General features: G+C 37.1%; 1 protein-coding gene across 5 annotated transcripts in view; it reads left to right on the forward strand.

Moving 5' to 3' along the window:
• The window catches only part of OMA1 (OMA1 zinc metallopeptidase), a 67,071-nt gene that overhangs the window by 20,444 nt on the left and 22,901 nt on the right, over positions 1–23,726 (forward strand). The window lies entirely within an intron of this gene.

Genomic DNA, 23,726 nt, shown 5'->3' on the forward strand with positions numbered 1-23,726 from the left:
CCCTCTGGCCTTTTAACATTTGTCGCCTCTGGAAAGCTAATGTTATCTTTATTTTACTCCAGTACTCCAATATTTTACCCCTTGCTTCTCTGATGTAAGGAGGCTTTTTGAGTAAACAGGATGATAGGTAGTTGTTTCCCCCACTTGAAGACAGGTTAATCCTGTTGTAGCTATGATCTTGGCTAAGCAAACTGATTTTCACCATTTAAACAAACAGTAGACCAACAGACATTTAGGTTATTTTTGTTGTAGCAGATGGCTTTTTTTTTTTTGCTAGCCGTAGAGAGCAGCTCTGGGCCTTTACTTTTGTTTAAGTTGACTTTGTTCCTGTCTACTTAACAGGGCACCTGGCAGCTATTTTCAATCACCTGTGATAACTGAGTGTTATTAGTAGCATTTAAGATTAGAAGTAAAACTGCATGTTAAAAAATGAGTGAAAACAATGCCACTTCATATATTAAATTCATATTGTATTCGATCCTTTGTTATGTTTCTGGTAGTTGTTAAAACTATAATCATTTTATTTGAACCTCGTAAGTTTTATGGATTTAATTTTGTAAATCAAGGTATTACTCCTTCACAAAAGCAAATCAGTTCTTTGAATGTTAAATAAATATGGTTAAGTGAATTATCAGACTGCATACACTAATAAGTTCCCAAATAAGGGGGCTACAGATTGGCTGTATCAAGAATTTTCTAATTTTAATGTACTACAGTCTGTCAAATTTTCCCTTTATATTAAGTGTGTTCTGTGTTCTGGTTAGGAAATCTTTATCTCAGTAAGTTATTCCTGCTTTATTTCTAAGGAACTTTACTATTTTTTAAATATATATTATGCGGAGGAGGGCAACATCTTTTTTTTTTCTGCCATATGGATAACTAATAGACTCAGCACTGTTTATTGAAAAAATTCATCTTTTTTTCACCAGACTTCTGTGTCTCTTTGTCATAAAGGTGGGTGTATATACGAAGTCTCTTTCTAGACACACTATTCTGTTCTATTGGCCTGTTTATGTTTCAGCCAATACCATATTATCGCTATAACTTTGTAGTAAGTGTTGATACCTGAAGCTTCTGTCCTCCACTGTTTTTCTGCAGAATTGATTTGACTATCCTTGGACCTTTGCATTTCTATATACATTTTAGAAACAGCTTATTAAACTATACATACATAGAAAAACACATGGGGTTTTGACTAGAATTACATTGCATTTCTACATTAATTTGGGGACACTTGACTAGTGTCTATAGTATTGATTCTTCACATCTATGAATATGATATATTTTCCCATTTGTTTCGATGTTTAATTTTTCTTGATGTTTTGAAATTTTTTTGTATGTAGGAATTACACATCTTTTGTTAGATTTATTGCTAAGTGTTTGATGTCATGATAAATAGTGTCATTTTTAAAGTAAATTGCTTGTATATAAAAATACAATTGATTTTTATAATTGGCGTTGTACCCAACAACCTTTATTTCTTCCCTTCCAATCTGTATACAGTTGACTCTTGCATATTTTTGAGCTGTGTAGATCCACTTATACACAGGATTTTTTTCAATAGATATATTGGAAAGTTTTTTGGAAATGTGCAACAATTTGAAAAAACTCAGATGAACCACGTAGCCTAGAAATACTGAAAAAAATTAAGAAAAAGATAGGTCACGAATGCATAAAATACATGTAGATATTAGTTTGTGTTATAATTTGCTACCATAAAATACAAATCTTTTATGAAAATTTATCAAAACGTGTGCCTACACAGACCATACATGGTGCTATTTGCAGTTGAGAGAAATGTAAACAAATGTAAAGATGCAGTATTAAATCATAACTGCATAGAATTAACTGTGATACCTATTGTACTACTCTTATAGTTTTGTATTCACTTCCTGTTGCTATTGCAGTGATCTCAAATGTTGTGAATATCTGCTTAAAACACCATTAGACACTAATCATCTCCATATGAGCAGCTTTCTCTCCAGTAAATTGAGTATCTTAATAAATGGTGTCTTGCAGTTCTTGCATGTTTTTCATTGTGTTTCGTACAATGCTATAAACACCTTGAATAATACCATGAAACCCGTATGAGTTGCTGCTAGTGATACTGGAAATGTTCCCAAGAAGTAAACTCATGATATTACAAGAAAAAGTTGAGTTGCTTGATATATACTGTAGATTGAGGTCTGTAGCTGTGGTTGCCTGCCATTTCAAAATAAATGAATCCAGAATAAGGACCATTGAAAAAAGGAAAAGAAAATTTGTGAAGCCATAGCTGCAACTATACCAGCAAGCATGAAAACCTTGCACTTTTTGCTAATGACTTTTATCTTGTATAGAAGATGCACCCTTTATGTGGGTGCAGGATTGCCATAAGAAAGGCATATCTATAGACTGTAATATGATTCAAGAAAAAGCACAAAGTCATTATATTACAACTTAAAAGGAAGATGAAGGATCTAAAGCTAGAGAACTTAATGACAGCAAAGGATGGTTTGATAGTTTTAGAGATTTGGCTTAAAAATGTCAGCATAATAGGAGAAGCAGCTTCTGCTGACCAAGAGGCAGCAGATGCATTCCCAGATGCTTTAAGAAAATCATTGAGGAGAAAGAACAACTGCTGGGACAGGTTTTTAATGCAGGTGAAACTGTGCTATTCTGGGAAAAAGATAATGCCATAAAGGACATTTATTAGTAAGGAAGAGAAGTGAGCATCAAGATTTAAGGCAGAAGGAATATGCTAACTCTACTATTTTGCAGAAATGGAGTTGGATTTCTAAGTACTTTCCTTATCTATAAAGCTGGTAACCCCTGAGCCTCTAAGGAAAAAGATAATACCAACTGCCAGTCTTTTGGTTGTATAGCAAAAAGGCCTGCTACACAATGAGAATGCTTTTTCTGGATTGGTTCCATCCATGCTTTGTTCCTAAAGTTAGGAAGTATCTTGCCAGTAAGGACTGCCAGTTCTTTTTACATTCTCAATTCCTCTGGCCACCTAGAACCCCATGAGTTCAACACTGAAGGCATCCAGGTGGTCTACTTGCCCCCAAACACAGCATTTCTAGTTGAGTCTCAGATCAGAGGGCCATAAGGACCTTTAAGCCTCATTATAGCAGGGTACTTTAGGGAAAGGTTGTTACTGCTATGGAAGAGAACCCCCACAGAACATCATGAAAGTCTGTAAGGAGTACACCACTGAAGATTCCATCATTGTTATAGAAAAAGCCATCAAGCCTGAAATAGTAAATTATTGATGAAGCAGACTGTCCGGATGTTGTACGTGACCACACAGAGTCAGTCAAGGAAATGATGAAAAGACTGTGGATATGGCAAAAAATCTTTTTTTTTTTTTTTTTTGTGAAGGGTTTCAAGATATGGATCTTAGAGAAGTTCAAGAGCTAAAAGAAACACCTTATCAGAGGAATTAACAGAGGATGACTTGATGGAAATGAGTGCTTCCAAAATGGTGCCAGGTAGAAAAGACATAGTAGTGCCAGAAAACAAATTGACGTTAGACAATCTAGCAGAAGGATTCTGATTATTCAAGACTACTTTTGACTTATTTTATGATGGAAATTATAAAGTATTTCCATTAAGTTACACTGATTGTGCCTGCCTCTCCTGTCTCCCGTTCTGCCGCTGCCACCTTTGGAACTGCAAGACCAACTCTCCTCTTCCTTTTCAGTCTGTTCAGTGTGAAGACAAGGATGGAGACATTTACGATGATCCACTTCCACTTAATGAATAGTAAACATATTTTCTCTTCCTCATGGTTTTCTTAATAACATTTTCCTTTCTCTAGCTTACTTTATTGTAAGAATACAGTATATAATACATACAACATACAAAACACGTTAATTTACTGTGTTACTGGCAAGGTCAACAGTAGGCTATTAGTAGTTAGATTTTGGGGGAGTCAAATGTTATATGTGGATTTTTGAGTGCACAGAGGGGTCAGTGCCCTTAACCTCCGTGGTGTTCAAGGGTCAAATGTACTTTTTCATTTTTGCTTTATTGCAATAGCCAAAAACTTTAGTACAAAGTTGGTGATGGGCAACTTTGTATCTTCCTGATCTTAGGGGCAAGAAAGCATTCAGTATTTCACCATTATGATATTTGTAGTAAGCTTTTTATCAAATGAAAGAGTTTCTCTTCCATTTCTAATATCCTAAGATTTAAAAAAATTATGTATGTATATTAAATTTTATCAAATGCATTTTCTGCATTTTTTCCTTCGACTTTTAAGTTCCGGGGTACATGTGCAGATGTGCAGGTTTGTAGCATTGATAAACATGTATCACAGTGGTTTGCTGCACAGATCAACTCATCACATAGGTGTTAAGCCCAGGATCCATTAGCTGTTCTTCCTGATGCTCTTCCTCCCCTTGCATTTTCTGCCTGTATTGAGATGATTATATGATTTTTCTCCTTTAATCTGTTAATGTGGCAAATTACATTAATTTTTTAAAAAGTTAAGCTGCATTTTTGGGGAGATAAACCCCATTTTGTCAATTATCCCATAATATATTGCTAGAATTGGTTTAATGCTTAGTTTAGAATGTTTATCTCTATCTTCAAAGGAGATAGTCGCCTAGAATTTTCTTTTCTTGTAATGTCCTATCAGGTTTTAGAATCAAAGTTATGCTGGCCTCATAAAATTGGTCGGGGAAGTGTTCTTCATTTTCTCTTCTCCAGAAGAGTTTTTGTAAGATTAGCTATATTTAGTTTTTAAACGTTTGGAGAATTCCTGGGTAAAGCCATATAGGCCTAAAGATTTATTTGTGAGTTTATCTTTAATTATGGATTCGGTCTCTTTAATAGATATAGAACTATTCAGATTTTTCTGTTGTTTCAGTTTTTGTAGTTTTTCTAGGAATTTTTGTTTAAATTTTCAAAATGATTGGCATAAAGTTGTTTTAATACACTCTTATTATATTTTAATGTCTGAAGGATACCTGTATTTTACAGGCATCTTTTAAATGTCCCCTTCGTTAATATTGGTAATCTGTGTCTTGTCTTTTTTTGCTAGATTTTATCACTTTCATCAATCTTTTCAAAACCATCTTTTGGGTTTGCTTATTTTCTCTATTATATTTGTTTTCTGTTATGTTGGTTACCATGTTGTTGTTTTTTTTTCATTATTTTATTCTGCATTCATTTTTTGGGTTTCATATGCGGTTCTTTCCCTAACTTAAGATGAATACTACCATCATTTATTTTAAACTCTTTTTTTTTTCCTGTTACATACATTTAAGGCCGTACATTTTCCTCTGAGAGCATCTTTACTTGTTATGTTGCAAGGGTTGATGTGTTATTTTTTCTTCAGTTTAAAATGTATTCTTGTTTTCACTGTGGTTTCTTCTTTGACTCATGGGTTAATTAGAAGTATATTGCTTAGTTTTTAAACATTTGATGATTTTAACGTCATCTTTTGTGTTCGATTTCAAGCTTAGTTATACTCTGATTGAATAATACACTGAATGATTGGAATCCTTTGAAAATTGTTGGGTCTTGCTTTGTGGCTTAGGGTGTGATCAATTTTGTTAAAATGATGTGCACTTAAAAGTATATCCTGCCATTGTGGGTGCAGTGTTCTGTGAATGTCAGTTTTGCCAAGTTTGTTAATTTTGTTGTTTCAGATCTATATTCTTGCTGATTTTTTTTCCTTTTTTTTTTTGTAGTTATCAAGAGACGTTTGGTAATATTTCATTATGATTGTAGATTTTTCTTTTTTTCCTTTTAGTGCTATTAATTTTTGCCTTGTACATCTTAAAAGTATCTTTGGTATACATACTTGTTAGATTGTTAGATTTTCCTAGTGGATTGATCCTCTTCTCACAATAAAATCACTCTGTCTCTAGTAATACTTCTTGCCTGATGTCCACTTTTCCTTTTAGTATTGTTATTTCAGCTTTCTTTCAGTTAGTGCTTGCATGGTAGATCTTTAATATTCTCTTACTTTCAAACTTCCCATGTTCTTACGTGTGTAGCTCTTGTAAACAGAACATTGCTGTTGGTTTTATCTTTGCCCTTTTTGGGGAAAAGTTAGTCTCTTTGTTTAATTTGCATTTCTTATTTATAATTATTTATATAATGTGGAACATTTTTATGTGTCTGTTGGCGCTTCATTTATATTCCTTTGTGAATTATCTTCTCAGATATTTTTTCCCATTTTCAGATTGGACAAAGAAGTTTATGTTCTTACTCTTGAGTTGTAGGAGTTTTTCATATACGAGCTAGGTACAAGTTCTTTGTCAGATATGTGTCTTGCAAATATTTTCTTTCATTCTGTGGCTTGCTCTTTTTTTATTTTTTTCAACTTTTAGGTTCCAGGGTACATGTGCAGGTCTGCTACATGGGTAAATTGCACATTGCTAAGGTTTGGTGTACAAATGATCCTGTCCCTGAGGTAGTGAGCATAGTACCCAAAAGGTGGTTTTTCAACCCTTGCTCCCCTCCTACCCTCCTCCCTCTAGTAGTCCCCAGTATCTGTTGTTCCCATCTTTGTGTCCATGTGTAGTCAATGTTTAGCTCTCACTTATGAGTGAGAACATGCAATAGGCTAATCACTTAACCTCTGACTGTCCATGTATCAGAATGTATGTTTTCCACTACCTATCTTGAAGTTCATTAATCTTGTTTTTAGCTGTATTTGTTCTACATTAAACTTGTATTAAGTTTTAAATTTCAGTTACTTTGTCTTTTCATTCTAGAATATCCCTTTAATTATCTTTTATACATTTCAATTCTCTGGTGAAATTCTCCATTTTGTCATATGTTTCTTTGTTTATATTTTCTTGAATATGTTAATCGTATTTTTTTAAAAAATTCATGTTAACTCTAATATCTGTATTATCTCTGGGTCCGTTTCTGTTGTCTGTTTTTACCTTTGGTCTTGTTTCTTGGCATGGTTGCTTATTTTTGATTGAATGCTGGATATTTCGTATAAACAGTTCTGTTGGCTTTGAATGATATGTTTTTTTTCCATCAGAGGGATTCTCTGTGCTAAGTGGTCACTTAGAGCATAGCAGATCTCTTCACTCATTCAGAGCCTGAGCTGAGTTTGCATAGGCTGGGATGATGAGCTCTACTGTAAGATGATAGGATAGCGATCTAGCTCTTTCTTTGGGGAACCTTCCCATAGAATATATATCGGCCTTTTCTCTGTGGTCATTCAAGTGTCTGCAGATGAATCCTGTAAAAACTGGCTGTTGGATATACCCCATTTACCCTGATGTGATTACTATACATTTCATGCCTGTATCAGAATATCTCATGTAACCCATAAATATATAACCTACCAAGTGCCCACAAAAATAAAAAACAAGCAAAAAAACTAGTTTGTCATTGTTTGAGGATTGGCAGTGGAAAAGGGAGTAGGGTTTTCCCATTAATTGTGGAGACTTTTTAAAATTCTCTGTTATGACCCTTATACCTCAACCTTTCTTTCTTGGATGTCAAATACTAAATCTGGGATCTCTGTAGTGTGGGGTAATCAACCAGTTGCCAAAGAAGCGAGCAATAAGTGTAGAGAGAATGCATGAACTCTGGAACTATACTGCCTAAGTTTGAGAATCTGCTTTGCCAGAGAGAGTACTAGCTGTGTGATTATGATCAAGTTATTTATTCTTTTTGTGCCTCAACTTTTCTCGTCTGTAGGATAGGAACAGTACTTGGACCTATCTCATACACTTAATACAATTAAAATTCTTAGAGCTTCTGTCTTTTAATCATTCATCTTTTTAAAAAAATTTTCTTATTTTTTAAAATTATTATTATACTTTAAGTTCTAGGGTACATGTGCACAATGTGCATGTTTGTTACATATGTATACATGTGCCATGTTGGTGCACTGCACCCATTAACTCATCATTTACATTAGGTATATCTCCTAATGCTATCCCTCCCCCCTGACACCCCACAACAGGCCCCGGTGTGTGACGTTCCCCTTCCTGTGTCCATGTGTTCTCATTGTTCAATTCCCACCTATGAGTGAGAACATGTGGTGTTTGGTTTTCTGTCCTTGTGATAGTTTGCTGAGAATGATAGTTTCCAGCTTCATCCATGTCCCTACAAAGGACATTAACTCATCCTTTTTTATGGCTGCATAGTATTCCATGGTGTATATGTGCCACATTTTCTTAATCTAGTCTATCATTGATGGACATTTGGGTTGGTTCCAAGTCTTTGCTATTGTGAATAGTGCCACTATAAACAGAAGTGTGCATGTGTTTATAATCCTGTTTATAGCAGCAAGATTTATAATCCTTTGGATATATACCCAGTAATGGGATGGCTGGGTCAAATGGTATTTCTAGTTCTAGATCCTTGAGGAATTGCCACACTGTCTTCCACATGGTTGAACTTGTTTATAGTCCCACCAAAAGTGTAAAAGCGTTCCTATATACCAATAACAGACAAATAGGGCCAAATCATGAGTGAACTCCCATTCCAATTGCTATAAAGAGAATAAAATACCTAGGAATCCAGCTTACAAGGGATGTGAAGTACCTCTTCAAGGAGAACTACAAACCACTGCTCAATGAAATAAAAGAGGCAACCTACAGAATGGGAGAAAATTTTTATAATCTACCCATCCCATAAAGGGCTAATATCCAGAATCTACAAAGAACTTAAACAAATTTACAAGAAAAAATCAAACAACCCCATCAAAAAGTGGGCAAAGGATATGAACAGACACTTCTCAAAAGAAAACATTTATGCAGCCAACAGACACATGAAAAAATGCTCATCATCACTGGCCATCAGAGAAATGCAAATCAAAACCACAATGAGATACCATCTCACACCAGTTAGAATGGCGATCATTAAAAAGTCAGGAAACAGGCCGGGCGCGGTGGCTCACACCTGTAATTCCAGCACTTTGGGAGGCCAAGACAGGTGGATCACGAGGTCAGGAGATCGAGACCATCCTAGCCAACACGGTGAAACCCCGTCTCTACTAAAAATACAAAATAAAATTAGCCGGGTGTAGTGGCGAGCGCCTGTAGTCCCAGTTACTAGGGAGGCTGAGGCAGGAAAATGGCGTGAACCCGGGAGGCAGAGTTTGCAATGAGCCGAGATCGTGCCACTGCACTCCAGCCCGGGCAACTGAGCGAGACTCTGTCTCAAAAAAAAAAAAAAAAGAAAAAGTCAGGAAACAACAGGTGCTGGAGAGGATGTGGATAAATCATTTATCTTAAAATGACTGTCTGCTATCTCCTCTTTATTTCACAAATACATTGTCTCAAACCCGGTATGTTCAATATTAAATTCTTAATTTCTCCCTACACGTGTTTTTCTTCTGGTCTCCCTTTTCCCAATAAATATATATATTTGCATTTCTTATTTATAATTATTTATATAATGTGGAACATTTTTATGTGTCTATTGGTGCTTCATATATTCCTTTGTGAATTATCTTCTCAGATATTTTTCCCATTTTCAAATTGAGCAAAGAAGTTTGTGTTCTTATTCTTGAGTTGTAAGGAGTTTTTCATATACATGCTAGGTGCAAGTTCTTTGTCAGACAGGGGTGTTGCAAATATTTGCTTTCATTCTGTGGCTGCGTCAGCCTCCTGAGTACCTGGGATTACAGGCATGCGCCACCACGCCTGGCTAATTTTGTATTTTTAGTTGAGACGGGGTTTCTCCATGTTGGTCAGGCTGGTCTCGAACTCCTGACCTCTGATGACCTCAGATGATCCACCCGCCTTGGCCTCCCAAAGTGCTGGGATGACAGGCATGAGCCACTGTGCCTGTCCTGATACTCGCTTTCTTCAGATAAGACTTTAAGAAGACATTGACCAGAATTTTCCTCCAGACTTTTCCCTTTCTCACTTGACCAATCCCCCACTTCGGATTGACATTTAACGTTAATACAATCAAAAGACAGTTTGATCTTACAGACCTAGGTGCTAGCCTTCTCTGATCCATTATGATGATTTTCATTTATTAATTGAATGTAATTAATTTCCAGATTATGGGGACACATAATATCTTCATGGACATTAGAATTCAAGAGGCAGTAATTTAATAATTTTAACAAAGTTTGAAGTATTATGAATTGGAGATACAGGAAACATTCATTCTCTGGGAGAATATAGCAGAGATGTAACTTGAGGGATCAGGAAAACTTAGTCTTGGGATTAGACTGAGAAAGAAATAGTTAAAATGGAGATCCAAAAGATAAATAGTAATTATCCTGAAGATATTGATAGGTGTAGTGTTTGGCATGGTGTGTTCAAAGGCAAGAGAAACAATGGCTTATTCCAGGAATTGAAAATTTATTATGGTTAAAATGTCAGCAGAGTTCAGGAGCACCAATGGCAACAGATAAAACTGAAGGGTAGGCAGAAACTTCTTTATTAACAATTTTAAGGATTTTACACCTTGTGTAGCATAGGGGTCAGGACTTTGGGTTCAGTAGTCCAGATGTGTGTTTGAGCTCTTGTCTCCTCCACATGACTGTAGCAAATCACTTAACCTGTTCAAATCTGTTTTATAGTCTGAATAGTGAGAATAATAATAGTATTTCCATCAAAGGGTTATTTTGGGTATCCTGGACTTGATTCTTTTTTTTTTTTTTTAAATACTGTTATACTTTTAGTTCTAAGGCACATGTGCACAACGTGCAGGTTTGTTACGTATGTATACATGTGCCATGTTGGTGTGCTGCACCCATTAACTCATCATTTACATTAGGTATATCTCCTAATGCTATCCCTCCCCCCTTCCCCAACCCCACGACAGGCCCCGTTTTGTGATGTTCCCCACCCTGTGTCCAAGTGTTCTCACTGTTTAATTCCTACCTATGAGTGAGAACATGCGGTGTTTGGTTTTCTGTTCCTGCGATAGTTTGCTGAGAATGATGGTTTCCAGCTGCATCCATGTCCCTACAAAGGACATTAACTCATCCTTTTTTATGGTTGTGTAGTATTCCATGGTGTATATGTGCCACATTTTCTTAATCTAGTCTATCATTGATGGACATTTGGGTTGGTTCCAAGTCTTTACTGTTGTGAATAGTGCCACTGTAAATGTAAGTGTGCATGTGTTTATAATCCTGTTTATAGCAGCATGATTTATAATCCTTTGGGTATATACCCAGTAATGGGATGGCTGGGTCAAATGGTATTTCTAGTTCTAGATCCTTGAGGAATCGCCACACTGTCTTCCACAATGATTGAACTAGTTTACAGTCCCACCAACAGTGTAAAAGTGTTCCTATTTCTCCACATCCTCTCCAGCACCTGTTGTTTCCTGACTTTTTAATGATCGCCATTCTAACTGGTGTGAGATGGTATCTCATTGTGGTTTTGATTTGCATTATCTCTGATGGCCAGTGATGATGAGCATTTTTTCATGTGTCTGTTGGCTGCATAAATGTCTTCTTTTGAGAAGTGTCTGTTCATATCCTTCATCCACTTTTTGATGGGGTTGTTTGTTTTTTTCATGTAAATTTGTTTAAGTTCTTTGTAGATTCTGGATATTAGCCCTTTGTCAGATGAGTAGATTGCAAAATTTTTTCCCATTCTGTAGGTTGCCTATTCACTCTGATGGTAGTTTCTTTTGCTGTGCAGAAGCTCTTGAGTTTAATTAGATCCCATTTGTCAATTTTGGCTTTTGTTGCCATTGCTTTTGGTGTTTTAGACATGAAGTCCTTGCCCATGCCTATGTCCTGAATGGTATTGCCTAGGTTTTCTTCTAGGGTTTTTATGGTTTTAGGTCTAACATTTAAGTCTCTAATCCCTCTTGAATTAACTTTTGTATAAGGTGTAAGGAAGGGATCCAGTTTCAGCTTTCTACTTATGGCTAGTCAGTTTTCCCAGCACCATTTATTAAATAGGGAATCCTTTCCTCATTTCTTGTTTCTGTCAGGTTTGTGAAAGATCAGATGGCTGTAGATGTGTGGTATTATTTCTGAGGGCTCTGTTCTGTTCTATTGGTCTATATCTCTGTTTTGGTACCACTACCATGCTGTTTTGGTTACTGTAGCTTTGTAGTACAGTTTGAAGTCAGATAGCATGATGCCTCCAGTTTTGTTCTTTTGGCTTGGGATTAACTGGGCAATGCGGGTTCTTTTTTGGTTCCATGTGAACTTTAAAATACTTTTTTCCAATTCTGTGAAGAAAGTTATTGGTAGCTTAATGGGGATGGCATTGAATCTATAAATTACCTTGGGGAGTGTGGCCATTTTCACAATATTGATTCTTCCTATCCATGAGCATGGAGTGTTCTTCCATTTGTTCGTGTCCTCTTTTATTTCGTTGAACAGTGGTTTGTAGTTCTCCTTGAAGAGGTCCTTCACATCCCTTGTAAGTTGAATTCCCAGGTATTTTATTCTCTTTGAAGCAATTGTGAATGGGAGTTCACTCATGATTTGGCCTTCTGTTTGTCTGTTATTGGTGTATAAGAATGCTTGTGATTTTTGCACTTTGATTTTATATCCTGAGACTTTGCTGAAGTTGCTTATCAGCTTAAGGAGATTTTGGGTTGAGACAATGGGGTTTTCTAGATATATAGTCATGTCATCTGCAAACAGGGACAATTTGACATCCTCTTTTCCTAATTGAATACCCTTTATTTCTTTCTCCTGCCTGATGGCCCTGGCCAGAACTTCCAACACTATGTTGAATAGGAGTGGTGAGAGAGGGCATCCCTGTCTTGTGCCAGTTTTCAAAGAGAATGCTTCCAGTTTTTGCCCATTCAGTATGATTTTATCTGTGAGTTTGTCATATAGCTCTTATTATTTTGAGATATGTCCCATCAATACCTAATTTATTGTGAGTTTTTAACATGAAGGGCTGTTGAATTTTGTCAAAGGCCTTTTCTGCGTCTGTTGAGATAATCATGTGGTTTTTGTCTTTGGTTCTGTTTATATGCTGGATTATGTTTGTTGATTTGCGTATGTTGAACCATCCCAGGGATGAAGCCCACTTGATCATGGTGGATAAGCTTTTTGATGTGCTGTTGCATTTGGTTTGCTCATATTTTATTGAGGATTTTTGCATCGATGTTCATCAGGGATATTGGTCTAAAATTCTCTTTTTTTGTTGTGTCTCTGCCAGGCTTTGGTATCAGGATGATGTTGGCTCGTAAAATGAGTTAGGGAGGATTCCCTCTTTTTCTATTGATTGGAATAGTTTCAGAGGAATGGTACCAGCTCCTCCTTGTACCTCTGGTTGAATTTTGCTGTGAATCCATCTGGTCCTGGACTTTTTTTGGTTGGTGAGCTATTAATTGTTGCCTCAATTTCAGAGCCTGGGTATTGGTCTATTCAGAGATTCAACTTCTTCCTGGTTTAGTCTTGGGAGGGTGTATGTTTCCAGGAATTTATCCATTTTTTCTAGATTTTCTAGTTTATTTGTGTAGAGGTGTTTATAGTATTTTCTGATGGCAGTTTGTATTTCTGTGGGATCGGTGGTGATATCCCCTTTATCATTTATTTATTACATCTATTTGATTCTTCTCTCTTTTCTTCTTTATTAGTGTTGCTAGTGGTCTATCGGTTTTGTTGATCTTTTCAAAAAACCAGCTCCTGGATTCATTGATTTTTTTTGAAGGGTTTTTTGTGTCTGTCTCCTTCAGTTCTGCTCTGATCTTAGTTATTTCTTGCCTTCTGTTAGCTTTTGAATGTGTTTGCTCTTGCTTCTCCAGTGCTTTCAATTGTGATGTTAGGGTGTCGATTTTAGATCTTTCCTCCTTTCTCTTGTGGGTATTTAATGCTATAAATTTCCCTCTACATACTGCCCTAAATGTGTCCCAGAGATTCTGGTATGTTGTGTCTTTGTTCTCATTGGTTTCAAAGAACATCTTTATTTCTGCCTTCATTTCATTATGTACCCAGTAGTCATTCAGGAGCAGGTTGTTCAGTTTCCATGTAGTTGAACGGTTTTGATTGAGTTTCTTAATCCTGAGTTCTACTTTGATTGCACTGTGGTCTGAGAGACAGTTTGTTATAATTTCTGTTCTTTTACATTTGCTGAGGAGTGCTTTAACTTCCAATTATGTGGTCAATTTTGGAATAAGTGCGATGTGGTGCTGAGAAGAATGTATATTCTGTTGATTTGGGGTGGAGAGTTCCATAGATGTCTGTTAGGTCTGCTTGGTGCAGAGCTGAGTTCAATTCCTGGATATCCTTATTAACTTTCTATCTCGTTGATCTCTCTAATGTTGACAGTGGGGTGTTAAAGTCTCCCGTTATTATTGTGTGGGAGTCTAAGTCTCTTTGTAGGTCTCTAAGGATTTACTTCAGGAATCTGGGTGTTCCTATATTGGGTGCATAAATATTTAGGATAGTTAGCTCTTCTTGTTGAAATGATCCCTTTACCATTATGTAATGGCCTTCTTTGTCTCTTTTGATCTTTGTTGGTTTAAAGGCTATTTTATCAGAGACTAGGATTGCAACCCCTGCCTTTTTTTTTGTTTTCCATTTGCTTGGTAGATCTTCCTCCATCCCTTTATTTGAGCCTATGTGTGTCTCTGCACATGAGATGGGTCTCCTGAATACAGCACACTGATGGGTCTTGACTCTTTATCCAATTTCCCGGTCTGTGTCTTTTAATTGGAGCATTTAGCTCATTTATATATTTAAGGTTAATATTGTTACGTGTGATTTTGATCCTGTCATTATGATGTTAGCTGGTTATTTTGCTCGTTAGTTGATGCAGTTTCTTCCTAGCATCAATGGTCTTTACAGTGTGGCATGTTTTTGCAGTGACTAGTACCAGTTGTTCCTTTGCATGTTTAGTGCTTCCTTCAAGAGCTCTTATAGGGCAGGCCTAGTGGTGACAAAAGTCTCTCAGCATTTGCTTGTCTGTAAAGGATTTTATTTCTCCTTCACTTATGAAGCTTAGTTTGGCTGGACATGAAATTCTGTGTTGAAATTCTTTTCTTTAAGAATGTTGAATATCAGCCCCCCCTCTCTTCTGGCTGGTAGGGTTTCTGCCGAGAGATCTGCTGTTAGTCTGATGAGCTTCCCTTTGTGGGTAATCCGAACTTTCTCTCTGGCTGCCCTTAACATTTTTTCCTTCATTTCAACTTTGGTGAATCTGACAAGACACATAATTTGGTGAATTATGTGTCTTGGAATTGCTCTTCACGAGGAGTATCTTTGTGGTGTTCTCTGTATTTCCTGAATTTGAATGTTGGCCTGCCTTGCTAGGTTGGGGAAGTTCTCCTGGATAATATCCTGCAGAGTGTTTTCCAACTTGGTTCCATTCTCCCCGTCACTTTCAGGTACACCAATCAGACATAGATTTGGTCTTTTCACATAGTCCCGTATTTCTTGGAGGCTTTGTTCATTCCTTTTTACTATTTTTTTCTCTAAACTTCTCTTCTCGCTTCATTTCATTCATTTCATCTTCAATCACTGATACCCTTTCTTCCCGTTGATCGAATCAGCTACTGAAGCTTGTGCATTCGTCACGTAGTTCTTGTGCCGTGGTTTTCAGCTCCATCAGGTCATTTAAGGACTTCTCTACATTGGTTATTCTAGTTAGCCATTCGTCTAATCTTTTTTCAAGGTTTTTAGCATCTTTGCGATGGGTTTGAACTTTATCCTTTAGTTTGAAGAAGTTTGATCGTCTGAAGCCTTCTTCTCTCAACTCGTCAGTCATTCTCCGTTCAGCTTTGTTAGGTTGCTGGCGAGGAGCTGCGTTCCTTTGGAGGGGGAGAGGTGCTCTGATTTTTAGAAGTTTCAGTTTTTCTGCTCTGTTTTTTCCCCATCTTTGCGGTTTTATCTACCTTTGGTCTTCGATGATGGTGACATACAGGTGGGGTTTTGGTGTGGATATGCTTTCTGTTTGTTAGATTTCCTTCTAACAGTCAGTACCCTCAGCTGCAGGTCTGTTGGAGTTTGTTGGATGTCCATTCCAGACCCTGTTTGCCTGGGTAGTAGCAGCAGAGGCTACAGAATAGCGAACATTGCTGAACAGCAAATGTTGCTGCCTGATTATTCCTCTGGAAGTTTCATCTCAGAGGGGTACCTGCCTGTGTAAGGTGTCAGTCTGCCCCTACTGGTGGGTACCTCCCAGTTAGGCTACTTGGGGGTCAGGGACCCACTTGAGGAGGCAGTGTGTCTGTTCTCAGATCTCAAACTCCGTTCTGGGAGAACCACTACTCTCTTGAAAGCTGTCAGACAGAGACTTTTAAGTCTGCAGAGGTTTCTGCTGTCTTTTGTTTGGCTATGCCCTGCCCCCAGAGGTGGAGTCTACAGAGGCAGGCAGGCCTCCTTGAGCTGTGGTGGGCTCCACCCAGTTGGAGCTTCCCAGCCACTTTGTTTACCTACTCAAGCCTCAGCAATGGCAGGCGCCCCTCCCCCAGCCTGGCTGCTGCCTTGCAATTTGATGTCAGACTGCTGTGCTAGCAATGAGCCAGGCTCTGTGGGTGAGGGACCCTCTGAGCCAGACTCAGGATATAATCTCCTGGTATGCCCTTTGCTAAGACCCTTGCAAAAACGCAGTATTAGGGTGGGAATGATCCGAGTTTCCAGGTGCAGTCTCTCACAGTTTCGCTTGGCTAGGAAAGGGGATTCCCTGACCCCTTGCACTTCCTGGGTGAGGCGATGCCTCGCCTGCTTCGGCTCATGCTCAGTGGCTGCACCCACTGTCCAACAAACCCCAGTGAGATGAACCTGGTACCTCAGTTGGAAATGCAGAAATCACCCATCTTCTGGGTAGCTTGCCCTGGGAGCTGTAGACTGGAGCTGTTCCTATTCGACCATCTTGGAACCGCCTCCTGGACTTGATTCTTATTTGTGGCTTGTATCCTTTTTTTGGACCCTGATGCATCAGGCTCCCTTGACTTCTTGCCATTATAGCATTCAAATCATGTCAACATAATCCTCCTTTTCCTCATTCTCTCCTTCCTAGGCAACCTTTTGATTATAGCCTGGCTTCCTGTGTAGCATGCCTAAAAGGAGAGAAAATGCTGACCCAAGGACATAGATGCTTGTGCTCTTGCTGGTTTGGGCAGCTGTAGTTATCTCTGTAAATTAAGAAGTTTGCATTCTGATTTTATGTCAATCTTGTGAGCTTGGTTAATGGGAACTATTTCTGAGAGATGGTTCTATTGGTCATGTGCAGTCCCATTGGATTTATGAGATTTCAATATGCAAAATTCACAAAAATGATATTACTCATGAAGCCTCTTTCAAAGTAGGCAGCCTACTTTCCCTGGAGTTCTCTGCTGCTCCTCTGCTGTTGGCTATGAGTGATTTTATTGTGCATATTTACGTTTTTATAGGAGTTCTTTTAATTTTTCATTTGGAAGGCATTTAATTTATCATTATATAAATTATCAGAATGATTAATATAGAATTAGTAATGACTGGTAGGACCAACATATGAATTAAGCATAGAATAGCAAGCTGTTCAGTCATCAGCTGACAAAAGATGTCCTGTTAAGTATTTGATTTTTTGAGATATGAATATTCATTTGTCACTGTAAAGAACTTTTGACACGTTACAGTCATTATGGAAATGACTTTTTAAAAATTTCACAAACAACTAAACTGTCAGTTTTAATTTTTTCATAACAATTTCTTAAGTTTGGAAAACTGAGTTTCTTTTGGTGGTTCTGAACTGGGATGGGGTAGCTTTCTTGGAGGACATTGTGTATGATTGTTTTTGATTGTCACAGTTATTGGGGAAGTGGGGGGAATTATTGATGTTTAATGGGAGGGGAGTGGGGATAATAAATATCCTGTGGTGGCTTGGAAAGCAGTCACTGGGAGTAATCCCCAAAGCCTGTTAAGTGCCCCGTTTGGGAAACACGGCCTGCTAGTTTCCTCAAGTAACCTGAGATAACTGTGCCAATAGCACCATCTAGTGAGGGCATTAGGTAATAAGCAAAATCCACTTTTCATCACAGAAATGAGAAAATTTCAAATTCTAAACTTTATTTAAAATAGTACCTTGTAGAATCGTAGACTTTTAGAGCAGGAAGGAAAATTGGAGCTAATTTAATCTACCTTCTCATTTTACAGATAAGAAAACCAGAGTCCAAAGATGTGAAGTGATTTATCTAATAACCTATACCTAGTTAGTAGGAAGACCCTTAGTTCTTGTTTTTCAGGTTAGTATTCTGAGCTTTCATCACAGCAGACTATCTTTTTGTTTTATTTGGGTTACTGTTTTAGGTTCTTTGCTTAATGATTCTTTTAAGAAAGAAAAGAATCAGTAAGTAAGGAGACCATCTTATTTAATAGGTATGTTGTAAAGTAACTTTCATAATGCATACATTATTTTGAACTTAATTTTATCACCCAGATAAATGAGATAGGCTTGTGTGTATTCATCTGATTTTTCATTGCTATGATTTGAGCCATTAAGTCTTATGATTAAACTTTACCTAAGATAGAGGGAAAAAAGTAACATGAAAATTTATTAAAATTTAATTTATTGATTGGTGAACTGACATGCTGGCAATCAAAAGATGCAGAAAATTGGGCAAAAAAATCAAGATTAAATGACCAACATATGTCTTTCATTTCTATGTTGGAGCACATGAAGTATTTTTAATAAATTTTCTCTTAGTGTGAGGGATTGGCAAATACTGCGAATGGCTTAGCTGAAATTACCTCAAAATTATGTTGCATTTAGTTGGAAAAGAGCAATTTTAAATTATTGACTAGGAAAATGTTGTTTAGAGAATAAGTGGGTTACAAAATAAAATGAGCTTTAAGAAGTGCTGCCATCAGCAATATTGGAAAATGATGAGCCTATGGAAGTATGTGAGACTGAAATGAACTAGTTTCTGGTAGATGATGACAATAATGATGGTAGTGTATAATAATCAATAACATTTTATTTTATTTTATTTTATTTATTTTTTTGAGACGGAGTCTCGCTGTGTAGCCCAGGCTGGAGTGCAGTGGCTCAATCTGGGCTCACTGCAAGCTCCTCCTCCCGGGTTTATGCCATTCTTCTGCCTCAGCCTCCTGAGTAGCTGGGACTACAGGCGCCCGCCACCATGCGCGGCTAATTTTTTGTATTTTTAGTAGAGACAGGGTTTCACCGTGTTAGCCAGGATGGTCTCGATTTTCTGACCTTGTGATCCGGCCGCCTCAGCCTCCCAAAGTGCTGGGATTACAGGCGTGAGGCACCACGCCCAGCTTCAATAACATTCTTAATGTGCTGGGCACTGTCCTGAGTGTATTACATGTGTTCATTCTTTTGATCTTCATAACAACCCTGTGAGGTATGGGTAAACCTGAGGGATGGAGGAGTTAAGTAACTTGGCAAAGCTCTCACAGACAGTAAAATTTCTGCCTCCCGAAGTGGAGATAGATTAGTTTCTGAAAGGGAGCTTTCCATCTCATATTTGCCTGCTGGAAACAGTTTTGGTTTTCTGCAGTATTGCCTCTAAAATAATGATCATTTTTATATCTGTTTTGGTCCCTTTAAATCTTATAACAGCCTCAGTGTATTTTGCTAGCTGTAGGAACCCAACTCCCCCGGCCACAATCCTTTGTAGTATTGTCTCAGATGATTATTTTACCTATCACATGTCTATGTGGAATACAGGAGAGGATGCTACAATGACTGGGACAAGCATAGGGTGTCAATGACTGGGACAAGTGTAGGGTGTTAATGGTTTCCTAAAAAAAGATTCAGATTCATTCAGTGTCAGGATTTACCTTTGGAAGGGGGTGATGGCTAAGAGGAGCTTTGTTGGAGCGTCTAGTGAATACAGACAGCACAATTCAGAGATACTTTTCATCTTTGCATTTCTAGTGAAAACGTTGGCTACAGGTAACGGTACAGTTAGGCTTTTACTTGGTCTAGATCTATTTATACGTATTTCTCTAGTATTGTTTTGGCTTTGGGAAATGGTGAAATTATAAGAACAATTTTTATACTACTGTATTCTTTATGAATATATCCCACTGAGTTTATAATTTAATAGTAGCAAATTCTTTCGCAACATGTTCATTAATGCATATTCATATACATTTATATTCTCTGGATTGTACTAGAACCTTCTTGTAAATTCATGACATCATCACTTAGGACCAAACATAGCATCTTGCAATTACCATAGGCCTCCGGTTGCTCACCAGGGGAAAGGAAGGATAGAAATAGTGTCCACTATATTCTGAACCCTAGACTGGCTACTTTGCAAGAATTATCACATTTTAACTTGATAATTCACTGCTTTAATTTAGTTTTACAGATGAATCTGAGACTCCTAGAGACTAAATTATTGACCTAGGGGCAAAAACTCTGTCACCAGACTACTTGGTTTCAAATTATGGCTCTGTCACTAACTAACTGTTTGAGCTTTGTCAAGTTATGTAGTCACCATGGATCTTGGTTTCTTCATCTAATGTGTAAAGTGAGGGTCCTACCAGTATTTACCTCATGAGGTTATTATGAGGATTAAATGAGTTAATATAATGTGTTAATATTTGTAATACACTTAAAACACTGCCTGGTATGTGGTGTCATATAAATGACTGTTAATAAATAAAATAATTAGTATTTTGAACCCAGATATTTCTGGTTCTAAAACCTGTAGTCTTTCCATTATTGTAGTTTGCTGTCTCAAAAAATGTTCTAGGACCAAAGTATTTCACTGAGACATATTTTCTTATGTTTCTCTGGCCAGTGGTAGCCATTTTTAGTTGTGTTTTAAGAAGGAAAGCTTACCTAGAGTCTAATTATTTCTTTGTGTACTTCCAGTTGCTTAATAAGTTACTTAGTTCAGTTCAATAATTTTATTGAAGCAATGAGTTAGACCGAATTAGTTGCTATATTAGTCCATTTTCACAGTGCTGTAAAGAAATACCCAAGACTGGGTAATTTATAAAGGAAAGAGGTTTAATTGACTCACAGTTCTGCATGGCTGGAGAGGCCTCAGGAAACTTACAATCATGGTGGAAGGGGAAGCAGGTACGTCTTACATGGTGGCAGGAGAGAGAGAGTATGTAAGAGCAGGGAAAACTGCCTTATAAAATCATCAGAACCCATGAGAACTCACTCAGTATCACGAGAACAGCATGGGGGAACTGCTGTCATGATCCAGTCACCTCCTACCAGGTCCCTCCCTCGACACATGGGAATTAAAATTTGGATTACAGTTGTTGATGAGATTTGGGAAGGGACACAGCCAAACCATATCAGTTGCTTAATAAGTTGTTAGTTTTCTTCAATAATTTTCTTGAAGCAGATGAGTTAGACTTGTAATAAACTGAATATTTATTTTTAAAATGTCTTTATTTTGGCCTATCCTTGTTCCATTTTTTCTCTTTTTTAGTAAGTACATTTAACATGAGATCTACCCTCTTAACTTTTTAATTGTACAATACATACTTAACTATAGGCACATGTTGTATATCAGATCTCTAGATCTTATTCATTTTACATAACTGAGACTTTATATCCATTGAATAGCAACTCCTCATTTCCTCCTACTTCCAGTCCCTGACAAACACTATTCTCTTCTCTACTTCTACAAGCTTGCTACTTTAGATACATACCACATCTAAGTGGAATCATGTAGTATTTGTCCATTTGTGACTGGCTTATTTCACTTAGCTTAATGTCCTCAAGGTTTATCCATATTGTTGCATATGACAGGATTTCCTTTTTTAAGGCCACGTAATATTTCGATGTATGTTTATACCACATTTTCTTAATCTGTTCGTTCATTGAAGAACATTCAGGTTGTTTCCACTTCTTGGCTATTGTGAATAATGCTGCAATGAATGTGGAGTGCAAATCCCTTTGAGATCCTGATTTCAACTCTTGGATAAATATCCAGAAGTGAGATTGCTGAATCATAATGTTAGTTCTTTTTAAAATTTTTTTGAGTAATCTTCATACTGTTTTTCATAAAGGCCACACCATTATATTCTCACTGACAGTGTACAAGAGTTCCAGTTTCTTCACATCCTTGCCAACACATATCTCTCTTGTTTTTTTAATAATAGATATCCTAACAGGTGTAAGGTGATATTTCATTGTGATTTCGGTTTGCATTTCCCTGGTGATTAGTGATATTGAACATTTTTTCTAATACCTGTTACCTACTTTTGAATGTCTTTTTTGAAGAAAAGTCTATTGAGGTCCTTTGGCCGTTTTTTGAATTGGGTTTTTTGTTTTTTTGCTATTAAGTTGTAGAAATTCCTTATATATTTTAGAAATTAACTGTTTATCAGATATTTGATATACAAATGTTTTTTCCCATTCCATAGATTGCCTTTCACTCTGTTTCCTTTGCTGTGCAGATCTTTTTGGTAGTTCCACTTGTCTATTTTTGCCTTTCATTTCCTGTGCTTTTGGTATCGTATTCACAAAATCATTGCCAAGACCAAAGTCATGAAACTTTTCCCTTATATTTTCTTCTAGGAGTTTTATAGTTTTAGGTCCTATGTTTAAATCTTTAATCCAGTTTTAGTTGGATTTTGTGTGTAGTGTAAGATAAGGGTCCAGTTTCATTCTTTTGCACGTGGATATTCAGTTTTTCTAGCACCATTTGTTGAAGAGATTGCTCTTTCCTCATTGTGGGGTGTGTGTGTGTGTGGTGTGTGTGTGTTTGAGACAGGGTCTTGCTCTGTCACCCAGGATAGAGTACAGTGACGTGATCACAGCTTACTCTAGCCTCGACTCCCCAGGCTCAGGTGATCCTCCCACCTAAGCCTCTTGGTCCACAGGCATGTACCATCACACCTGCCTAATTTTTTGTAGAGATGGTTTCACTATGTTGCCCAGGTTGGTCTTGGACTCCTGGTCTCAAGCAATCTATGTGCCTCAGCCTCCCAAACTGCTGGGATCACAGATATGAGCCACCATGCCTGGCCTCCCACTGTATATTTTTGGTACCCTCATCAAAGATCTGTATTTGTGTGGGCTTAATTTTGGGCTCTCTATTATGTTCCATTCATTGAATGATTATCTTTATGCTAATACTATACTGTTTTAATTACTGTAGCTTTGTAATATATTTTGAAATCAGGAAGCATGATGCCTCTAGTCTTACTCTTTTTCAAGATTGCTTTGGCGATTTGGGGTTAGTTGTGGTTCCATATGAATTTTAGGATATTTTTTTCTGTTTCTATAAGAAAGCGCCAATGGGATTTTCATAGAGATCTCATTGAATCTGTAGACCACCTTGGGTAGTATGGATATTTTAACAATATTAAGTCTTACAATCCATGAACACGGGATGTCTTTCCATTTATTTGAGTTGTCTTTAATTTCTTTCATCGGTTTTTTTTTAAAAATACTTTTTAGTGTGCAAGGCTTTCACCTCCTTAGTTTGGTTTAATAAGTATTTTATTCTTTTTAATGTTCCTGTAAGTGGAATTGTTTCTTAATTTCCTGTTTGGATAGTTTGTTGTTAGTGCGTAGAACATAACTGATTTTTGTATGCTGATTTTTTTATCCTAATTTTACCGAATTTATTAGTTCTAACGAGTTTTTCTGTGTGTGTGTGTGGAGTCTTTAGTTTTCTACTTATAAGATCATATTATCCAGAAATCATTTTACTTCTTTCTTTCTGATTTAAATGCCTTTTATTTCTTTTTCTTGCCTAATTGCCCTGGCTAGGACTTCCAGTGCTATATTGAACAGAAGTGGCAAGATTGGGCATTCTTGCCTTGTTCCTGGACTTAGAGGAAAAAATTTTTGTTTTTCACTATGAAGTGTGATGCTAGCTGTGGATTTTTCATATGTAACTATAATTATGTTGAGATAATTTTTTTCTATCTCTAGTGTTTG

This window comes from Chlorocebus sabaeus, chromosome 20 (genome assembly GCF_047675955.1).
Source record: "Chlorocebus sabaeus isolate Y175 chromosome 20, mChlSab1.0.hap1, whole genome shotgun sequence".
Classification (NCBI taxonomy): domain Eukaryota; kingdom Metazoa; phylum Chordata; class Mammalia; order Primates; family Cercopithecidae; genus Chlorocebus; species Chlorocebus sabaeus.